Here is a 22,408-nt window from a genome sequence, read left to right as displayed (position 1 = left end):
TCCATCAACGGATGAATGGTTAAATAAATTGCGCTATATTCACACAATGGAATACTACGCATCGATAAAGAACAGTGACGAATCTGTGAAACATTTCATAACGTGGAGGAACCTGGAAGGCATTATGCTGAGCGAAATTAGTCAGAGGCAAAAGGACAAATATTGTATAAGACCACTATTATAAGATCTTGAGAAATAGTATAAACTGAGAAGAACACATACTTTTGTGGTTACAAGGGGGGCAGGGAGGGAGGGTGGGAGAGGGTTTTTTACTGATTAGTTAGTAGATAAGAACTGATTTAGGTGAAGGGAAGGACAGTACTCAATACATGGAAGGTCAGCTCAACTGGACTGGACCAAAAGCAAAGAAGTTTCCGGAATAAACTGAATGCTTCATAGGTCAGTGGAGCAAGGGCGGGGGTTTGGGGACCATGGTTTAAGGGGACTTCTAAGTCAATTGGCAAAATAATTCTATTATGAAAACATTCTGCATCCCACTTTGAAATGTGGCGTCTGGGGTCTTAAATGCTAACAAGCGGCCATCTAAGATGCATCAATTGGTCTCAACCCACCTGGATCAAAGGAGAATGAAGAACACCGAGGTCACACGATAACTAAGAGCCCAAGAGACAGAAAGGGCCACATGAACCAGAGACCTACATCATCCTGAGACCAGAAGAACTAGATGGTGCCCGGCCACAACCGATGACTGCCCTGACAGGGAGCACAACAGAGAACCCCTGAGGGAGCAGGAGATCAGTGGGATGCAGACCCCAAATTCTCATAAAAAGACCAGACTTAATGGTCTGACTGAGACTAGAGGAATCCCGGCAGTCATGGTCCCCAAACCTTCTGTTGGCCCAGGACAGGAACCATTCCCGAAGACAACCCATCAGACATGGAAGGGACTGGACAGTGGGTAGGAGAGAGATGCTGATGAAGAGTGAGCTACTTGTATCAGGTGGACACTTGAGACAGTGTTGGCATTTCCTGTCTGGAGGGGAGATAGGAGGGTAGAGAGGGTTAGAAACTGGCAAAATTGTCACGAAAGGAGAGACTGGAAGGGCTGACTCGTTAGGGAGAGAGTAGGTGGGAGTATGGAGTAAGGTGTATATAAGCTTACATGTGACAGACTGACTTGATTTGTAAGCGTTCACTTAAAGCTCAATAAAAAGTATTAAAAAAAAAAGAATTGACGCCTTTGAATTGTAGTGTTGGCCAAGAATATTGAATATACTGTGGGCTGCCAAAAGAACGAACAAATCTGTTTTGGAAGAAGTATAACCAGAATGCTCCTTAGAAGCAAGGATCGTGAGACCGCGTCTTTCGTACTTTGGACGCGTTGTCAGGAGTGATCAGTCCCTGGAGAAGGACATTGTGCTTGGCAACGTACAGGGTCAGGAGAAAAGCGGAAGACCCTCGGTGAAGTGGATTGACACAGTGGCTGCAATAATGAGCTCAAGCATAACAATGATTTTAAGGATGGCGCAGGACCGGGCAGTGTTTCCTTCTGTTGTGCATAGGGTCGCTGTGAGTTGGAACCAACTTGACAGCACCTAATAACAACATGACAAAATGGCTCCATCAAAATTGGAATGTTACTTTTTAAACCAGCATATATGTACAACAGATATATGTGATTCACATCAGATTATGGAGGATATTTACTTTCTATTTTATTAATTTACGTATTGTTTGAGTTTTGTGGTTATACATTATTTTTAATATCAGAAAAATCAATAAATATATTTTGAAAGTCTATGAAAACTGGATACATATCTAACAACAACAATTATATAGCATGTGCCACATGCAGGTACTATTCTAAGTGCTTTACAGATATTATTAATTAGTATAATACTAACAACAACTTCATGAAATGGGTATACCATTATTATCTCCATAAGATAGATGAGGAAATCAAGGTAAAAAGAGATTAGGCAATTTGCTCAAGATTATGTATGTAGTAAATAATATTCAAGCAGTTATAAGTACTCCCCCCATATCATTAATATGAAAAATTATATCTATTTATATCTATATCTTTATTTGTATATATATAAAAAGAGAGACAGAGAGAGAGATAGAAAGGGGGAGAAACTTGTTATAAATTTAATTTAGGATTTTGTGGTACTTGTAATGGAGACCACAGTAGAGATTGTGGCCTAAATATCCTCTGGGTCTGCATCCCTTGGCCTCCCCTGAGTGTTAATATATACAGCATCAAGCAAGATTAGTATACTCAGGAAGCATACAAAGAACAGAGATGTCCATCTTTTATATTTTCAAATTGAAAATGGAATGATTTCCATTATTTATTGTGGCGGGCTGAATAATGGCCGCCAAAGATGTCTGTGCCTTAATCCCCAGAACCTGTGAACATGTTATGTTACATGGAAAAAGGGACTTTACAGATGTAATTAAGGTTATAGACCTTAAAATAGGGAGAATATCCTGAATTATTTGAGTGGGCCCAATCTAACCATGTGAATCTAAAAAAAACCCTGAACTTTCTCAGGCTGGAAGCAGTAGAGATGCAGTGGAAGAAGCAGTAGGAGATAAGTGGCAGATGGGAAAGTTGGAGAGATGTGAAGCATGAAAGGGAATTGACCGATTGTTGGAAGGAGAGGGGCATATGGAAAGCATGAGAAGGAAAACAGGCAGCCTTTAGGATAGGAGAGCTGGCTGATATCCAGCAAAAAAAATGGGGATCTCAGTCCAATGGCTGCGAGGAACTGAATTTGACTAACAACCTAAAAAAGCTTGGAAACAGATTCATCCCCAGGGCCTTGAGAAAGGAACATAGACCTGTTGACAGCACCTTGATTTTGGCCTTGTGAGACTAAGCAGAGGACTCCAAAAGAACCTTTCAGTATTTAGACCTTACATTTCACAGATCTAAGAAACTGTGAGAAAATAAATATGTTTTCTTTTAAGCTGCTAAATTTGTGGTGATTTGTCACAGCAGCAATAGAAAACTAATACATTTATCAACTTAATCTATTAAATAATCAAATTCTTGTTACTTTAAGGGAGAAGTTAGTGAATTTAAGATACAACCATTTAATTACAAATGAGTTCTCAGAGAGGGTGCAAACAAGTGTCTCAGAATGATTTGTGGCACTTTCTGAGATAAGCAAGAGTGGTAAACAAATGTATTCCAGTTACAAGTGGTTTGTCTGCCAGATGGTGTCTAGCCCTCATTCCATTCCTAAATCTTGCTCCATCTCTCATACTATTTATGGATCTCACTCCATGCCTTGCTTTATCCCTGATATTTTCACCATTTTTCTTTCTCACCCCATCCCTGATACTCACTTCAGTCTTAGGAATCATGGATGGAGTAAGGATGTAGTTTCGTACATTACTTAGGAATAAAACATATAAACTAGTTGGAAGTTTTACTTTTGTTTTTTTGGTCACATCAATATGTCTCTGGAATTAAAACAGCTGTGCCAAAATCACCATGTTAAAGTGTCATGTACCCAGGTGGATCATCACTAATATTTTGTAGTTCTTTGATTTTTTTAATAGTAGATTCCCTATTCCAAATATTTGCCATTATTTTGAAGCCTTAAACTCATATTTGTATTTCTCCCATACTCAGCAGATGACCTTGCCTTTTATTTTGCAGAAAGCCCAAGTGTTTCTATATCAGACCTGTCCAGAGTGCAGCTCTGTTTCTACTGGTCATGTAAGTGGATTCTTCTTGATGTACAGAAATAGCACCTACACTGACAATTTTCTCAGAAGAATTTTAAGGCTTCGGGTTCACTGTGAATTAATGTGTATTTGTTGTTCTTTATGTGTATTTAATATATATTAGATTTGTGTGTGTGTATATTCATTGATTGACTCATTAAAATACTTATCATTGACTTGGTATTATATGCAAAACACTGTTTCATGCACTGAGAATACAAGAATAAACCAAGAAAAATGAATGCTCTGCTGTTGTAGCACTTACATTTTAGTGGGTGAGGCAGATGATAAACAATAACAAGAAAAATAAATACAACATCAGGTACTGATAAGTGTTATAATGAAAAAATAGTGTAAGGAGTTAGGCAGGGATGTCAAGTGACATTTTATACAGGTTGATCATGGTAGACCTCACTGTGGAACAAATACTTGAGTAGAAATAAGAATCTTCATTCAAATGGATAATACATAGGGGAAGGGTGTGTTCCAGGCAGAGAAAACAGAAGGTTCAAAGCTCTGAGGCAGGAGTTTGCTTGCTGTATTTGAGTAATAGGAGGACAGTGTGACTGGAACAGAGTAAGCAAGAGGTAGAGTTGCAGGATATGAAGTCAGAGAAGTAGTTGACAGCCACATTGTGCAGGTCCTTGTGGGCAATGGGGATGATTTTGGATTATATTCTGAGTGTGAGGAAATAGGGAGGGTTTTGAACAGAGGAGTAATATAATTTGACATATTAAAAGATTGCTTTGGCTAATATGTGGAGAATAAACTATGATTAAAAAAATGATAGTCAAGGTTAAAAGTAGGGAGACCATTTAGCAGACTATTTTATTTGTCTAAGCAAGAGAATCAGTTTTCTAAGGGCAATGTGAAATCCTACCCCTAGTTGTATTACATTCGCCTTGGTTCAAAACTCAAAAATCATAAGAAAAGCATACAACGAAATGTCTCCTTCACATCTTTGTCCTTTATCTTACCAGGTCTCAACATGTTTCCATAGGTTAACATTATTCTTAGTTTCCTGCGTATCATTCCAGATTTTTCCACACCTATGTAATAAATGCAAATATAGATTATTATTTTTCCCCTTTTGTACATTCAGAAAAGGCAGCACACTTTTCTGCACACTGCTTTTTTTCTTCAGTTAATGTATCTTGAAGATCTTGCATTTCCTGCAAATATACAAGTATATCTGTAGCATACATTCCCAGAAGTGGGTTTGCTTGGTCAAAGAATTTATGCATTTTTAGTTTTGGTAGATATTGTCAAATTTCTCTTCATATGGTTTGCACCAATTTCCACTTTCACGACCAATGTATGAAAGTGCTTATTTCTCCACAGCCTTGAGAATAGATCAGTTCTGAGAAAGGCATGGCTAGTAAACTGTTAGTTTGGTGGTTCTCAGAGTGACAAATTTCACACTTGAGATAAAAAAAAAAAAGCACATAATAATTAGTCTGCCCAGACTGCATTTTAAAATTGAGAAAGGGGCCTTCTAGGTGGAAAAATATTTTCGTATCCATTGATAAGATGGACTCAAAATGGGAAGAACATCAATAAGATCTTTCTCAAAATTGAAAAGAAGGAAGAAGTCCACTGCAATTTCTTTTTACAGGGACAGGAAGAATAGAGTAACTTTGAAGAGTTGTAAATTCCTTACGCTTGCTCTATTTTTGTTATCCTCTGTTGTTTTTAAAATAAATAGGTTCTGGTGCTCCTTTTGGGCAGCAAAGTTGCAAATGGAGAGACTGTGTTCCATGAACTCTAAAAAGGAGCTATGAGTATGGCAACAAGGAAAGGGAAAGTAGGGAAGCAGAAGAACCCTAAGTCCTATATGAATAAAAGGAACAAATCAGGAGCCAGTGGAGGCTGCAGAAGAAGCCCAAGACCTGAAAGTAGAAAGACTAATGTGGGATTATCTAATATGCACAGTAGCTTCCATGTTTTAAAGTTCCCACCATCCGTCTGCCACTCAGGTTATCGGAAGTAGGAGATAGAGAATTCTCTGACATTTAAAAAAATTTCAATCGAAACATTAGCTACACACCTACTATGTGCCAACTCAATACTAGGTGAAGAGTGGAACCACTGAGTATCTGGATTATTTGGCAACTATACAAAGAAATTACCTACATTTTCAGGGAAAATGGCATGTTCTGAGGCAGGAAGAAGACGGAAAAAGAGATGCTAATGAGCTTCCATTTCTCCTGAAGTTGTTAGCATGGCTGTGCAGGGGCTGTCAAATACTTCCCTGACTTTTTAAAATTCTTGTTAAGAAAATTTCAAGAACACCAAGGCAGTGCAAAAAGGGTTCTCTTATTTCCTCGAGACCCATGGAGAAGTAGAGATAATTGTTAGGGCAACAGGGGATCTTTTTCCTCAGAGAAGTTAATTAATGTTCATGCACATGAGCCTGTTCTGTAGTAATGTTTCTAAAACTTGAATGTCTATTGTCTTAGGCTGGGTTCTCTAGAGAAGCAAAACTAGGAAAGCATATATATATATATAAAGGAAATGGCTAATGAAGTTTTTAGAGGCTATATGTCTCAAGTCTGTGGGGTAAGAAAGAGGATTCTCCTGATTCACATAGCCACAGGGGCTGGTGAACCCAAGATCTGCAGGCTGGAGAGCAGTGCTGCAGCAGGCTGTGAAGGTCAATGAATTTCAAGATCAGCAGGCAAGCTGCTAGCTCAAGCCCCAAGAACTGGAGGTCAGACAAACAGGAGCCAGCTACAGGATCTAGAATGAGCAAAAGCCCTGGCAAGGCAAGCAGAAAGAGCTAGGTTGCAGAGGGCTGAGAGATGAAGGCAGCAGGGGGTGGTGAGCCTCCACAGGCTCTGTCCCCATTGGTACCACAGCAGATCCCATCATAGGGGTGATCACGTATAAAATCTCAACAGGGAAGTGATCACAACATTAAACAACTGTCAAAACACTGAGAATCATGGCTCAGCCAGGTTGACACACAATCTTAACCATCACATCTATAAACCATTTAATGGGTATTGAGCAAACATAAAGGTTCTCTAGGTGGTGCAAATGGTTATTACATTTGGCTACTAAAGAAAAAGTTGAAGGTTCAAGTCTGGGTACAGGTACCTTGGAAGAAAGGCCTGGCTATCTGCTTCTGAAAAAAACAGCCATTAAAAACACCATGGTGCGCAGTTCTACTCTGACACGCATAGGTTCATCATGAATCAAATCAACTCAATGACAACTGGTTGGTAGCACACATTTGAAACACCAATTTTAGGTAAATATTAAAAATTACATGTTTAAAATAATAAAAATAAAATATACTTTAAAATTACTTATAATTGTTTAATATCAGAGGGAGGAAGTATATTGTTTGCGGTATGTCTAAGGTAGCTAGGACCATAGGTAAGGTTTCACATTCAGTTAGTTTCTTCCCTTAGCCTTTATTTGTGTCTACTAAAAATATATAAAATCTTAAATCACAATTACGGTTTGTTAAATATTAAATAAAATTAACGACTGTGCCAGGTGCAAAATCTTTTCAAGAACAATAAATCAAAGTGGCCAATTGTGCCAGGTACAAAACTTGACAGAACATAGGAAGTTTTCAAATTATTATAACTGCAGAGACTTTCCAAGAGAAACAACTTGACTTTGAAGAATGTTTCTCACCATGCCAGAACAACCAATTCCCAACAAACAAGTATACCTGCGAAACCAGTGACAAAGAATCCTGCGTTATAAAACTATCCATTCACCTAAGGACACAGCTAAGATCCAATCACTTGTAGCTTCCCTACTGGAAATCCTCTAACTTGTTTTAAAAACCCTGTACTTGTGCTGTTCAAAGCAGCTCTTCCTCTTTTAGAGCTTAATGAATATTAAGACCATAATGGTATTCTTGAAAAATCAGAATTAATCTCACATTTGAATTTGTTGAATACATTGGGAAACAACTGTTTCTCTGAAATGAATAAAATATGTGATCTCCAGCTGACCTAGGCTGGAAAAATACTCCCTCACAAGACACTCTTTTTCTTGGATCCTCCTGAAATCTTGTGCTAAAAAATGTTGAAAGTTACAGAGAATATTTAGGTGAAAGAGTAGAGCGTATTTTGTACTTGGTGTGCTCTGAGAATAAGATGATCCAGATACAATTAATTTATACCAGCATGTCTCAAACGTGAGTATGAATCAGAATCACCTGGAGGGCTAGTTAAAGCACAGGGAAGCTAAAACGGATGGAAGAAATGATTAAGTAAAAGAGATGAACAGAAGATTTCAAAGGGAGGCTCAAGAAGATAAGGTAAAGTATTATGACAAAACGTGCAAAGACCTGGAGTTAGAATACCAAAACGGATGAACATGATCGGCATTTCTCAAGTTGAAAGAACTGAAGAAAAAATTCAAACCTCTAGTTGCCATACTGAAGGATTCTATGGATAAAAAACTGAATGACACAGGAAGCATCAAAGATGATAGAAGGAATACACAGAGTGATTGTACCAAAAAGAATTTATCTACATTTAACCGTTTCAGGAGGTATCATATGATCAAGAGCCACTGGCACTGAAGAAAGAAGTTCAAGCTGCGCTGGAGACATTGGCGAAAATTGAGGCTTCAGAAATCGACAGAATATTAACTGAGATGCTTCAACAAACAGATCCAAGTGTGGAAGAGCTTACAGCCAACTGAAAGAGATCCCTATACCCATCTTTTCCAAAGAAAGGTGATTAAATGAAATTCTGAAATTGTCAAACAATATCATTAATGTCACAGGCTAGCAATATTCTGCTGAAGATAATTAGAAAATGACTGAAGCCATACATTGACAGAGAACTGCCAGAAGTTCAAGATGAATCCAGAAATACCAGAAAGTGTTTATCGACTACACAAAGGCACTTGACTGTGTAGGCCATAACAAATTATGAATATCGTTGTGAAAAATGAGTATATCAGGACATTTAATTGTGTTCATGCAAAACCTGTATGGATCAAGAGGCAGCCATTTGAACAGAAAAAGGAAAAACTGCCTGGTTCGAAACTGGAAAAGGTGTGTGGCAGGGTTGTATTCTTTCACCTAGCTTGTTCAATATGTATGCCGAACAAATAATCCAAGAAGCTGGACTATATGAAGAAGAAGGTGGCATAAGGATTGTAGGAAGATTCATTAACAACCTGCTATATGCGGATGACACAACCTTGCTTGCCAGAAATGAAGATGACTTGGAGCACTTACCGATGAAAGTCAAAGTTGACAGCCTTCAGTATGGATTATACCTGAATGAGAAGAAAACAAAAATAATTGGAAATGGGCCAATATACAACATCATGATAAATGGTGACGAAATTAAAGTTCTCAAGGATTTCATTCTACACGAATTAACAATGTTCATGGAAACAACAGTCAAGAAATCATGGTCTCGGGGGACATCTAGCTCAACTGGCATAACATAGTTTATAAAGAAAATGTTCTACATCTTACTTTGGTGACTAGTGTCTGGGGTCTTAAAAGATTGTGAACAGCCATCTAAGATACTCCACTGGTCCAACCTCATTTGGAGCAAGGGAGAATGAAGAAAACCAAAGACACAAGGTAAATACTAGTCCAAAGGACTAATGGACCGCAAGTACCACAGCCTCCACCAGACTGAGTCCAGCACAAGTAGACGGTGCCCGGCTACCCCCACCGACTGCTCTGACAAAGATCACAATAGAGGGTCCGGGACAGAGGTGCAGAGAAATGTAGAAGAAAATTCTAACTCACCAAAAGAGGCCAGACTTACTGCTCTGACGGAGACTGGACACGCTTTTAACTTAGTACTGAAGTCTCTCCTGAGGTTCACCCTTCAGCCAAAGATTAGACAGACCCATAAAACAAAACGAGACTAAAGGGCCACACCAGCCAAGGGGCAAGGACTAGAAGGCAGGAGACAGGAAAGCTGGTAATAGAGAGCCACAGGTCAAGAAGGGGAGAGTGTTACATGTCATGGGATTGGTAACCAATGTTACAAAACAATAAGTGTACTAATTGTTTAATGAGAAGCTAGTTCTGTAAACCTTCATCTAAAGTACAACAGAAAAAAAAAGGAATGCTCCTTAGAAGTGAGGATGGTAAGACGTTGGCTCACTTACTTTGGACACGTTATTAGGAAAAACCAATCACTAGAAAAGGTCACCATGTTTGGTAAAATATAGAGTCAGGATGAGGAAAACCATCAGTGAGATCAATTAATACAGTAGCTACAATAATGGAGTCAAACAGATCAACAATCATGAGAATGGTACAGGATTGGGCAACTTTTCATTCTGTTATACCTACAGTAACCTTGAGTTGGAGTCAACTGAGCAGCAACTAAAAACAACATCTTTAGAAGACCTTTTAAAATCACACATCCGCAAGTGGTTATCTCTTAATTTCTGTCCTACATTTCTATGATTGGTACATATAGACTTGAGTTATAGTAGGTCTTCACCATACAAACTGTGGTGGAAATTTAGCAATGGGCCCCTTAATTGGTATGTACATACTTTGTATTCAGGCAGACTTTGGTTCAAACACCATCTTGGCCACAGACTAGCTGTCTGACCTAAAATAGGTTATTTAATCTCATTTTCCTCCTCTATAAATTTTGGATAAAAATCCTGCAAGGCTGTCATAAGGACTAAATAAAATGACTGGCACCAGCTGCTGCTTGATAACAGTATTTGATTGCTTCTACTTCTGCATCTTCCTCTTTGACAGGATGCCAATTATATTAGCTTTTGTAGCAGATGCTTTTCCGTTAGTGGGAATATTCCTCAAGTGGTTTTGTCATAAAGAGAAACATCCAATAGCCAACATAGTAAGTACTGATGTCAAATAAATCACAATCAGGCTTAGATAGAAAGCTGCTTTATTCAGAAAGAAAAAGGGAAAGGAAAGGGGCTATTGCAATAGTGGGGGAGGAGTACTACTAAAATATAGACAACACTCCAATCAAGCATCTCAAAGAATTAGGGGAAGAAGTTCTTTTATGCAGACTGAGAATAAACAAGACTAGAAAAACCCAGTCATGTGGAAGTAGAGTGAAATGTGATGTCATAGAACAGTACATCAGCATGTTTTGCATTGTGGTCAGCCTATTCTCCGGGAGAGGCCCTTAACAAGTGGTAGCCTGTTGGCTCAGACTGAGGGTGGGCCAGAGTTTAGGGATTTGGCGGAAGAAGTTTAACCCAAGTCTGGTTAATATGGATTTTGTTTCTGACTGATCGGTGAGGAAAAGCAATTCAGTTGCTCATTCTTGAAGCAAGGAATGGGAATTTGGAGGGTCTGTGTCTGATCTGAGGAGTCCCTGGATGGTGCAAATAGGTAACACCTTTGGCTGCTAACTGAAAGGTTTGAGGTTCAAGTCCACCCAGAGGTGCCTATTTCTGAAAACCCTATGGAGCACAGTTCTACTCTGACACATGGTATTGCCCTGAGTCCTAATTTACTAGAAGGCAACTGCTACTGGTATACCTTATTCAGATTTCCTTAGTTTTTACCTAATGTCCTTAAAAAAAATTCTACTGTGTTTTCGGCAAAGGTTTATACAGCAGTTTAGGCTCCCATTCAAGAAGTTCTATACAAACTGTTCAGTGACATTGGTTACATTCTTCACAAAGTATGAACATTTTCATTATTCACGTTCTGGTTGTTCCATTTCTTAACAATGTATGAACATTTTCATCATTCCTGTTCTGGTTGTTCATTTCCATCAATCTACTTTCCCTGCTGTCTTACATTCTCATCTTTAATTTAAAGTAATTGTTGACTTGTTTCACAGAGATGATTTTTTAAAGAGCACAGTACTCAGGGGTGACATTCTTTTTTATTGTGCTTTAAGTGAAAGTTTTCAATTCCAGTGAGTTTCTCATACAAAATTCATACACACATTGTCATGTGACTCTAGTTGCTCTCTCTACAATGTGAGGGCACACTCCTTCTCTCCATCCTGTATTTCCCAGTTCCATTCTACCAGATTCTGTCCCCTTCTGCCTTCTCATCTCGCCTCCAGACAGGAGCTGCCCACATACTCTCATGTGTCTACTTGAGCTAAGAAGCGCACTCCTCACCAGTATCATTTTATGTCTTATGTTGTTGTTGTTGTTAGGTGCCGTCGAGCTGGTTCCAACTCAGAGCGACCCTATGCACAACAGAACGAAACACTGCCTGGTCCTGAGCCATCCTTAAAATCGTTGTTATGCTTGAGCTCATTGTTGCAGCCACTGTGTCAATCCATCTCATTGAGGGTCTTCCTTTTTTCCACTGACCCTGTACTCTGCCAAGCATGATGTCCTTCTCCAGGGACTCATCCCTCCTGACAACATGTCCAAAGTATGTAAGACGAAGTCTCACCATCCTTGCCTCTAGGCAGCATTCTGGCTGCACTTCCTCCAGGAGAGATTTGTTCATTCTTTTGGCAATCCGTGGTATATTCAATATTCTTCGCCAACAACACAATTCAAAGGCGTCAACTCTTCTTCGGTCTTCCTTATTCATTGTCCAGCTTTCACGTGCATATGATGTGATTGAAAATACTATGGTTTGGGTCAGGTGCACCTTAGTCTTCGAGGTGACATCTTTGCTCTTCAACACTTTGAAGAGGTCCTTTGCAGCAGATTGACCCAATGCAACGCGTCTTTTGATTTCTTGACTGCTGCTTCCGTGGCTGTTGATTGTGGATCCAAGTAAAAAGAAATCCTTGACAACTTCAATCATTTCTCCGTTTATCATGATGTTGCTCATTGGTCCAGTTGTGAGGATTTTTGTTTTCTTTATGTTGAGGTACAGTCCATTCTGAAGGCTGTGGTCTTTGATCTTCATTAGTAAGTGCTTCAAGTCCTCTTCACTTTCAGCAAGCAAGGTTGTGTTATGTGCATAACGCAGGCTGTAAACGAGTCTTCCTCCAATCCTGATGCCCCATCCTTCTTCATATAGTCCAGTTTCTCGGATTATTTGTTCAGCATACAGATTAAATAGGTATGGTGAAAGAATAAAACCCTGATGCACACCTTTCCCGACTTTAATCATTATCCCCTTGTTCTGTCCAAACAACTGCTTCTTGATCTATGTAAAGGTTCCTCAAGAGCACAATTAAGTGTTCTGGAACTCCCATTCTTTGCAGTGTTATCCATAGTTTGTTATGATCCACACAGTCGAATGCCTTTGCATAGTCAATAAAACACAGGTAAACATCCTTCTGGTAGTCTCTGCTTTCAGCCAGGATCCATCTGACATCAGCAATGATATCCCTGGTTCCGAGTCCTTTTCTGAAACGGGCCTGAATTTCTGGCAGTTCCCTGTCGATATACTGCTGCAGCCGTTTTTGAGTGATCTTCAGCAAAATTTTGCTTGCGTATGATATCAATGATATATCGTTCTATAATTTCCACATTTGTTTGGATCACCTTTCTTGGGAATCTGCATAAATATGGATCTCTTCCAGTCAGTTGGCCAGGAAGCTGTCTTCCATATTTCTTGGCATAGACGAGTGAGCACCTCCAGTGCTGCATCTGTTCGTTGAAACATCTCAGTTGATATTCCATCAATTCCTGGAGCCTTGTTTTTCGTCGATGCCTTCAGAGCAGCTTGGACTTCTTCCTTCAGTATCATCAGTTCCTGATCATATGGCCCCTCTTGAAATGGTTGAATGTCGACTAATTCTTTTTGGTATAATGACTCTGTGTATTCCTTCCATTTTCTTTTGATGCTTCCTGCTTCGTTTAATATTTTCCCCATAGAATCCTTAACTATTGCAATTTGAGGCTTGAATTTTTTTTCAGTTCTTTCAACTTGAAAAATGCCACGCGTGTTCTTCCCTTTTGGTTTTCCATCTCCAGCTCTTTGCGCATGTCCTTATAATACGTTACTTTGTCTTCTCGAGAGGCCCTTTGAAATCTTCTGTTCAGTTCTTTTACTTCATCAATTCTTTTTTTGCTTTAGTTGCTCGACGCTCAAGAGCAAGTTTCAGAGTCTCCTCTGACATCCATCCTGGTCTTTTCGTTCTTTTCAGTGACCTCTTGCTTTCTTCATGGATGATGTCCTTGATGTCATTCCACAACTCGTCTGGTCTTCAGTCACTAGTGTTCAATGCGTCAAATCTGTTCTTCAGATGGTCTCTAAATTCAGGTGGGATATACTCAAGGTCATATTTTGGCTCTTGTAGACTTTCTCTGATTTCCTTCAGTTTCAGCTTGAACTTGCATATGAGCAATTGATGGTCTGTTCCACAGTCGGCCCCTGGCCTTGTTCTGACTGATGATATTGAGCTTTTCCATCGTCTCTTTCCACAAATGTAGTCGATTCGATTTCTGTGTGTTCCATCTGGCGAGGTCCATGTGTATAGTCGCCGTTTATGTTGGTGAAAGAAGGTATTTGCAATGAAGAAGTCGTTGGTCTTGCAATATTCTCTCATCATTCGATCTCCGGCATTGTTTCTATCACCAAGGCCATATTTTCTAACTACTGATCCTTCTTTGTTTCCAACTTTCGCATTCCAATCATCAGTAATTATCAACACATCTTGACTGCATGTTCGATTAATTTCAGACTGCAGCAGCTGATAAAACCAGAGTGTACATCATCCTGGGACCAGAAGAACTAGATGGTGCCTGGCTAGAACCGATGACTGCCCTGACAGGGAATACAACAGAGAACCCCTGAGGGAGCAAGAGAGCAGTGGGATGCAGACCCCAAATTCTCATAAAAAGACCAGACTTAATGGTCTGACTGAAACTAGAAGGACCCTGGTGGTCATGGCCCCCAGACCTTCTGTTACCCCAGGACAGGAACCATTCCCGAAGCCAACTCTTCAGACATGGATTGGACTGGACAATGGGTTGGAGAGGGATGCTAGTGAGGAGTGAGCTTCTTGGATCAGGTGGACACTTGAGACTAAGTTATCATCTCCTGCCTGGAGGGGAGATGAGAGGGTGGAGGGGGTTAGAAGCTGGTGAAATGGACATGAAAAGGGAGAGTTAAGGGAGAGAGCGGGCTGTCTCATTAGGGGGAGAGTAATTGGGAGTGTGTAGCAAGGTGTATATGGGTTTTTGTGTGAGAAACTGACTTGATTTGTAAACTTTCACTTAAAGCACAATAAAAATTATAAAAAAATGTATTTCTTCATCTTTGTCCCTAGTGGTTGGTGCATAAATTTGAATAATAGTCATATTAACTGGTCTTCTTTGTAGCCGCATGAATATTATGCTATCACTGACAGCACTGTACTTCAGGATACATCTTTAAACATCCTTTTTGACAATGAACGCAACAGCATTCCTCTTCTAGTTTTCATTCCCAACATAGTAGACTATATGATTGTCCAATTCAAAATGGCCAATACCAGTCCATTTCAGCTCACTAATGCCTAGGATATCGATGTTTATGTGTTGTATTTCATTTTTGATGATTTCCAATTTTCCTAGATTCATACTTTGTACATTCGAGGTTCCAATTATTAATGGACATTTGAAGCTGTTTCTTCTCATTTTGAGTCGTGCTACATCAGCAAATGAAGGTCCCGAAAGCTTTACTCCTTCCACATCATTAAGGTCGACTCTACTTTGAGGAGGCAGCTCTTCCCCAGTCATCTTATGAGTGCCTTCCAACGTGGGGGGGTCATCTTCCAGCACTGTATCAGACAATGTTCCGCTGCTATTCATAAGGTTTTCACTGGCTAACGCTTCTCAAAAGTAGACTGCTGGGTCCTTCTTCCTAGTCTGTCTTAGTCTGGAAGCTCAGCTGAAATCTGTCCTCCATTGGTGACTCTGCTGGTATCTGAATACCGGTGGCAAAACTTCCAGCATCACAGCAATATGCAAGCCCCCACATACAACAAACTGACAGACACGTGGGGGTTCTGTCTTATACTGCAGTCTAATCTTTGTCTGAAGTGTTGGCTTCGGGAATGGTTTTAGTTTTGGGCTAACAGAGAGTTTGGTGGCCATGACCTCTGTGGTCCCTCCAGTCTCAGTCAGACCATTAAGTCTGGTCTTTTTATGAGAATTTGAGGTCTGCATCCCACTGTTCTCCTGCTCCATCAAGGATGTCCTGTTGTGTTCCCTGTCAGGGCAGTCATCAGTGGTAGCCAGGCACCATCTAGTTCTTCCAGTCTTAGGTTGATGGAGTCTCTGGTTTATGTGGTCCATTCTGTCTCTTAGGCTCATATTTTCCTTGTGTCTTTGGAGTTCTTCATTCTCCTTTCCTCCAGATGGGTTGAGACCAATTTATGCATCTTACATGGCCACTTGCTAGCTTTTAACACCCCATTCCCCACTCACCAAAGTGGGATGCAGAACGTTTTCTTAATACACTTTGTTATGCCAGTTGACCTAGATGTCCCCTGAAACCATGGTCCCCAAATACCCGAGGGGTGATATTTTTTATTTTGTGAGCCAATCTGTTTAGATAAAAGGTGACCCCAGGGGCTAGTTTCAGCTCATGGTTTAAAGGGTATCTCCGGGCAATGTTTCCAGGAGTCCTCTAGTTTTAGCCAGTCCAGTAAGTCTGGATTTTGAAAAATTTGTGGTACTGCTCTACATTTTCCTCCCCTTCTATCAGAATCCATCTATTGTGGACCTTGTCAGAACAGTTGGTATTAGTAGCTAGTTCTGGTCTCAAGGTAGATGAGGGCATGGTTTGTATAGACTATCTGTCCTGTAGACTAGTTTCTTCTTTGAGTCTTTCTTTTCCTTCTTTCTCTTTTAGTCTGGATGAATAGAGACAAATAGTTGTTCTTAGATGGCCCCTTGCAAACTTTTAAGAGCCTGCACTATTCATCAAACTAGGATGTAGAACATAAACTTTATGAAGTGTATTTTGCCAACTGATCCTGCTGTCCCTAAGCCTTCGAAATCAGAAAACCTATCCTGCAAGGTGTTTGCCTATGTCTAAAAAAGTATCTGTAAGTGTTCCGTGTATATGCTTTATTTTGTATATGAATATACATGCATGTACACACATGCATACGCATACATCTATGCATACACACATATACATACCTATACGCATATATGCCTACATGCTTACATATATAGCTGCACATATTTTTTTGGTTGTTGTTGCAAAATTATATATGCCATAGCAATTGCCAAACCTACTGTCCTTTTCTGTTCCAGGATTCCATTCCTGATCCTACATTACGTTTAGTCTTCATGTCTTCTTAGGATCCTCTTGCCTACATTTAAGATATTAAAAAGCTGTCATTGTAAGTAGGACCACCATAATACCTATGTCTCATAATTATGATCATTGAAGGACCAACACCAGTACTTTTTTCCTTTTATGATTTTAAATATATATAACAAAAATTTATCTTTTTAACCATTTTAAGTGTACAACTCACCAACATTACAGTAATTACATTCACTGTGTTGTACAACTATCATCATTATCTTTTATAAGTTTTTCATCATCCCAAACAGAAACTCAGTACTGCTTAAGCAATAACTTCCTATTTCCCACTATCCCCAGCCCCTGGTAATAACTAATCATCTTTTGTCTCTATTCATCTACCTATTCTAGATATTGGATATAAGTAGGACCATACAATATTTGTCTTTTTCCATCTCCCTAATTTCACTTGTCATAACGTTTTCAAGGATCATTATGTCATACTATGTATTAGAATTTCATTAATCTCTGTATCTAAATAATATTCCATTGTATGTATATAACACATTTTGTTTATCCCTTCTTCTGTTGATAGACACATTTTTTCCACCTTTTAGCTATTGGGACTAATGCCCCATTGAATATTGGTGTACAAGTACCTGTTTGAGTCTCTGGTGTCAAGTCTTTGGATATGTACCTAAGAAGTGGAAGTGTTGGGTCATATAGTAATTATTTTTTTACTGTGCTTTAGGTGAAATTTTACAGAGCAAATTAGTTTCTTATTCAACAATTTATAGTCAAATTTTTTGTGACATTGGTTGCAATACCTGTAATTTGTCAACATTCTGCTCTTCTCCATCCCGGGTTCCCCATTTCTTTTCGTCCCATTTTTCTGCCCCTTCCTGTCTTCTGATTTTGGCTTTTGGGTATGTGTTGCCCATTTAGTCTCATCATGACCGAGCTATGAAGCATGTTCCTCACCTGTGTTATTGTTTGCTTTATAGACCTGTATAACGTTTGCCTGAAGGGTAAACTTTGGGAGTGACTTATAATCTTTGCCTGAAGGGTGAACTTTGGGAGTGACTTCAGGTCTGAGTTAAAACGGTGTCTGGGGGTGATAGTCTCAGGGTTCCTCCAGGCTCTGTCAGACGAGTAAGTCTGATCTTTTTTGTGAATTAGAATTTTGTTGTACATTTTTCTCTTGTGCTGTCCAGGACACCGTATTGTAATCCCTGTCAGAGTGGTTGATGGTGGTAGCTGGGCACCATCTAGTTGTTCTGGGCTCAGTCTGGTGGAGGCTGTGGTAGTTGTGATCCATTAGTGCTTTGGACTAACATTTTCCTTGTGGCTTTGGTTTTCTTCATTTTTCATTGCTCTGGATGGGGTGGGATCAGTAGATGTATCTTAGATAGCTGCTCACAAGCTTTTAAGACCTCCGACACTACTCATCAAAGTTATATGTAGAACATTTTCTTTATAAAGTATATTATGCCAATTGAACTAGATGACCCCAGGTCTATGGTCCCCATTCCTCAGTCCAGTAACTCGGTTCCTTAGGGTGTTTGAATGTATCTATAACATTTCTATGACTTTTCCTTGGTCATGCTGTACTGACTTCCCCTATAATGTGTATTATCTTTCATCACATTTACCACTTATCTACTATATAGGTAGCCATTTCCTCTCCCTACACCTCCCCTCCCTTGTAACCATTAAAGGTGTTTTCTGTGTCTAAACCTTTTCATGAGTTTTTGTAATAGTGATCTCACACAGTATTTGTCCTTTTGTGACTGATTTATTCCATTCAGCATAATGCCCTCCAGATTCATTCGTGTTATGAGATACTTTGCAGATTCATAGTTATTCTTTATCATTGGGTAGTATTCCATTGTGCGTATGTACCATAATTTGCTCACGAATTCATCTGTTGATGGGCACTTAGGTTTTTCCATCTTTTTGCTATTGTGAATAATGCTGCTATTAACATGGGTATGCATATGTCTATATGCATACATGATGATTTTCTCTAGGATATTTTTCTAGGATATATCACTAGGAGTGGGATTGCTGGACCATGTGGTATTTCTATTTCCAGCTTTTCAAGGAAGCGCCGTATTATTTTCCATAGTGGTTGTACCATTTTCCATTCCCACCAGCAGTGCATAAGAGCTCCAATCTTCCCAAAATCTCTGTAACATTTTTTATTTTTTTTATTAGTGCCAGTAATGTCGGTGAGATGGTATCTCACTGTAGTTTCGATTTGCATTTCTCTAATGGCTAATGATTGTGAGCATTTCCTCAAGTGTCTGTTAGCCACCTGAGTGTCTTCTTTGGTGAGGTTCATATCCTTTGCCCATTTTTTAATTGGATCGTTTGTCTTTTTATTGTTATGGTGTTACAGTATCTTATACATTTTAGAGATTAGATCTGTGTCAGATAGTTTGGAGCCAAATTTTTTTCCCCAGTCTGTAGGTTCTCTTTTTACTCTTATGGTGAAGTGTTTTGATTTGCATAAGTGATTTATTTTTAGGAGACCCAGTTATCTAGTTTATCTGAGGGTCTTGTACATTGTTAATAATGGTTTGTATCCTATTTATGCTATATATTAGTGCCCCTAATCTTTTCCCTATTTTTATTTCCATGATCTTTATAGTTTTAGCTTTTATATTGAGGTCTTTCATCCATTTTGAATTAGTTTTTATGTAAAGTGTGAGGTATGGGTCTTGTTTCATTTTTTTATAGATGGACATTCAGCACCATTTGATAAAGCTACTGTCTTTTCCTCAGTTAATGGACTTTGGTCCTTTGTCAAAGATCAGCTGACCATAGGCAGATGGATTTATGTTTGAGTTCTCGATTTTGTTTCATTGGTCTATACGTCCCTCGACGGCACTGGGTTTGGTTTATACGTCCGTTGCTGTACTGGTACCAGGCTGTTTTGACTATTGTGGCAGTATAGTGGAGCCCTGGTAGCGCAATGGCTAAGAGCTCAGCTCATAATCAAAAAGGTTAGAAGTCTGAATCCACCATTAACTCCTTGGAAACCTTATGAGGCAGTTTTACTCTGGCTTATAGGATTGCTATGAATTGAAATCGACTCTGGCATTGGGTTTGGTTTGGCTTTACAGTAGGTTCTGAGATCAGTAGTATGAGGCCTCCTACTTTGTTCTTCCTCTTCAATAATGCTTTACTCATCCAAGGCCTCTTTCCTTTCCATGTAAATTTAGTGATTAATATTTCCATCTTGTTAAAGAACGCTGTTAGTATTTGGGTTGGGATTGCAATATATCACTTAGATTTTTACAATGTTGGCTCTTCCTATCCATGAACTTGGTATCTTTTTTGATTTACATAGGCCTTTTTTGATTTCTTGCAATAGTGTTTTATAGTTTTTTTTGTATAGGTCTTTTACATCCCTGGTCAGATTTATTTTTTATTTATATATTTTTTAGGGGTGATTTTTATTTATATATTTTTTAGGGGTGATTATAAATGGTATTGTTTTCTTGATTTCCTTTTCAAAATTCTCTATGTCTGTGTATAGGAACCCAACTGATTTTTGTATGTTGATTTTGTACCCTGCTACTCTGCTGAATCTTTCTATTAGACCCAGTCACTTTCTTGTGGAATCTTTAGGGTTCTGTATGTATAATATCATGTCATCTGCAAATAGGGATAGTTTTACTTCTTCCTTACCCTTTTTTTTTCTTGACTCATTGCTCTAGCTGGAACTTCCAGTGCAATGTTAAATAGGAGTGGTGATAAAGGGGGGTCAAGGTCTTGTTTCTGTTTTCATGGGGAATGCTTTCAGCCTCCCTCTTTTCGGAATGATGTTTGCTGTTGGTTTTGCATAGATGCCTTTTATTATGTTGAAGGACTGGAAGAGATCCATATTTATGCTTAATCCGATGAAGGGTGATCCAACCGAATTCAGAAATTATAGAGCGACATCGTTAATATCACATGCAAGTAAAATTTTGCTGAAGATCATTCAAAAGCTGCTGTAGCAGTATATCAACAGGAACTGCCAGAAATTCAAGCTGGATTTAGAAGAGGACATGGAATCAGGAATATCATTGCTGATGTCAGATGGATCCTGGTGTGAAAGCAGAGAATACCAGAAAGATGTTTACCTGTGTTTTATCAACTATGCAAGGCATTCAACTATGTGGGTCATAGCAAATTTTGAATAACATAGGGAAGAATGGGAGTCCCAGAACACTTAGTTGTGCTCATGCAGAACCTGTACACAGATCAAGAGGCAGTCATTTAAACAGAAAAAGGGGATACTTTGTGTTTTAAAGTTAAGAAAGGTGTGTGTCAGGGTTGCATCCTTTCACCATATCTATTCAGTCTATAAACTGAGCAAATAATCCCAAAAGCTAGACTGTATGAGGAATGGGGCATCAAGATTGGGGCAAGATGCATTTAAAACCTATATTATGGAGATGACAGAACCTTGCTTGCTGAATGTGAAGAGGATTTTGAGCACTTAATGATGAATATCAAAGACTACAGCCTTCAGTATGGATTACACTTCAACATAAAGAAAACAAAAATCCTCACAACTGGACCAATAAGCAACATCTTAATAAATGGAGAAAAGACTGAAATTGTCAAGGATTTCACTTTGCTTGGATTCACAATCAACACCCATGGAAGAAGCAGTTAAGAATTCAAAAGATGCATTCCATTGGGTAAATCTGCTGCAATGTCACCTTGAAGACTAAGGTGTGACTGACCCAAGACATGATGTTTTTAATGGCCTGACACGCATGTAAAAGCTGGACAAAGAATAAGGAAGACTGAAGAATTGACGCCTTTGAGTTGTGGTGTTGGGGAAGAACACTGAGTATACCATGGACTGCCAAAAGAACCAACAAATCTGTCTTGGAAGAAGTACAACCAGAATGCTCCTTAGAATCAAGGATGGTGAGACTATGTCTCACATACTTTGGACATATTATCAGGAGAGATCAGTCCCTGGAGAAGGACATCATGCTTGGTAAAGTAGAGGGTCGGTGAAGGAGAGGAAGACCCTAAACAAGAGGGATTGACATAGTAGCTGCAATAATGGGCTCAAGCATAACAATGATTGTGAGGATGGCTCAGGACTGGGCATTTTTTCATTCTGTTGTACATAGGGTCGCTGTGGGTCAGAATCGACTCAGTGGCACCTAACAACAACAACGTTCCTATTTTATTGAGAGGTTTTTTTTTTTTAAATCAGGAATACGTGTTCGACCTTAACAAGTGCCTTTTCTACTTCGGTTGGGATGATCATTTGGTTCTTTTGTTCTATTTATGTGGTGGATTACGTTGATTGATTACAAACCTGATGAATCCCACTTGGTCGTGGTGTATTATTTTTTGATATGATGCTGAATTCTGTTGGCTAGAATTCTTTTGAGAATTTTGCCTCCATATTTATGAGAGATATTGATCTGTAATTTTCTTTTTTTGTGTGATGTCTTTGCCTGGTTTTGGTATAAGGCTTATGCTGGCTTCATAGAGTGAATTCAGGAGTATCCTTTCCTTTTCCATGCTCTGAAACTGTTTGAGTAGTACTGGTTTGAGCTCTTCTCTGAATGTTTA

General features: G+C 39.2%; 1 long non-coding RNA gene across 1 annotated transcript in view; it reads right to left on the bottom strand.

Annotated features, from left to right (window-relative positions):
• Positions 1–816: 816 nt before the first annotated feature.
• Positions 817–22,408, bottom strand: part of LOC111747766 (uncharacterized) — a 63,517-nt gene continuing 41,925 nt past the window's right edge. The window contains exons 2-4 of the long non-coding RNA XR_002783714.2: positions 8,918–8,958; positions 4,680–4,751; positions 817–1,556 (exon numbers count right to left, since the gene is read on the bottom strand). This is a non-coding gene — a long non-coding RNA (uncharacterized LOC111747766). The remainder of the gene's footprint in view (positions 1,557–4,679; positions 4,752–8,917; positions 8,959–22,408) is intronic.

The sequence above is a fragment of the Loxodonta africana genome, chromosome X, assembly GCF_030014295.1.
Source record: "Loxodonta africana isolate mLoxAfr1 chromosome X, mLoxAfr1.hap2, whole genome shotgun sequence".
Taxonomy (NCBI): domain Eukaryota; kingdom Metazoa; phylum Chordata; class Mammalia; order Proboscidea; family Elephantidae; genus Loxodonta; species Loxodonta africana.
Note: the sequence above shows the minus strand (reverse complement) of the source record. Positions and strands in the feature narration are given on the sequence as shown.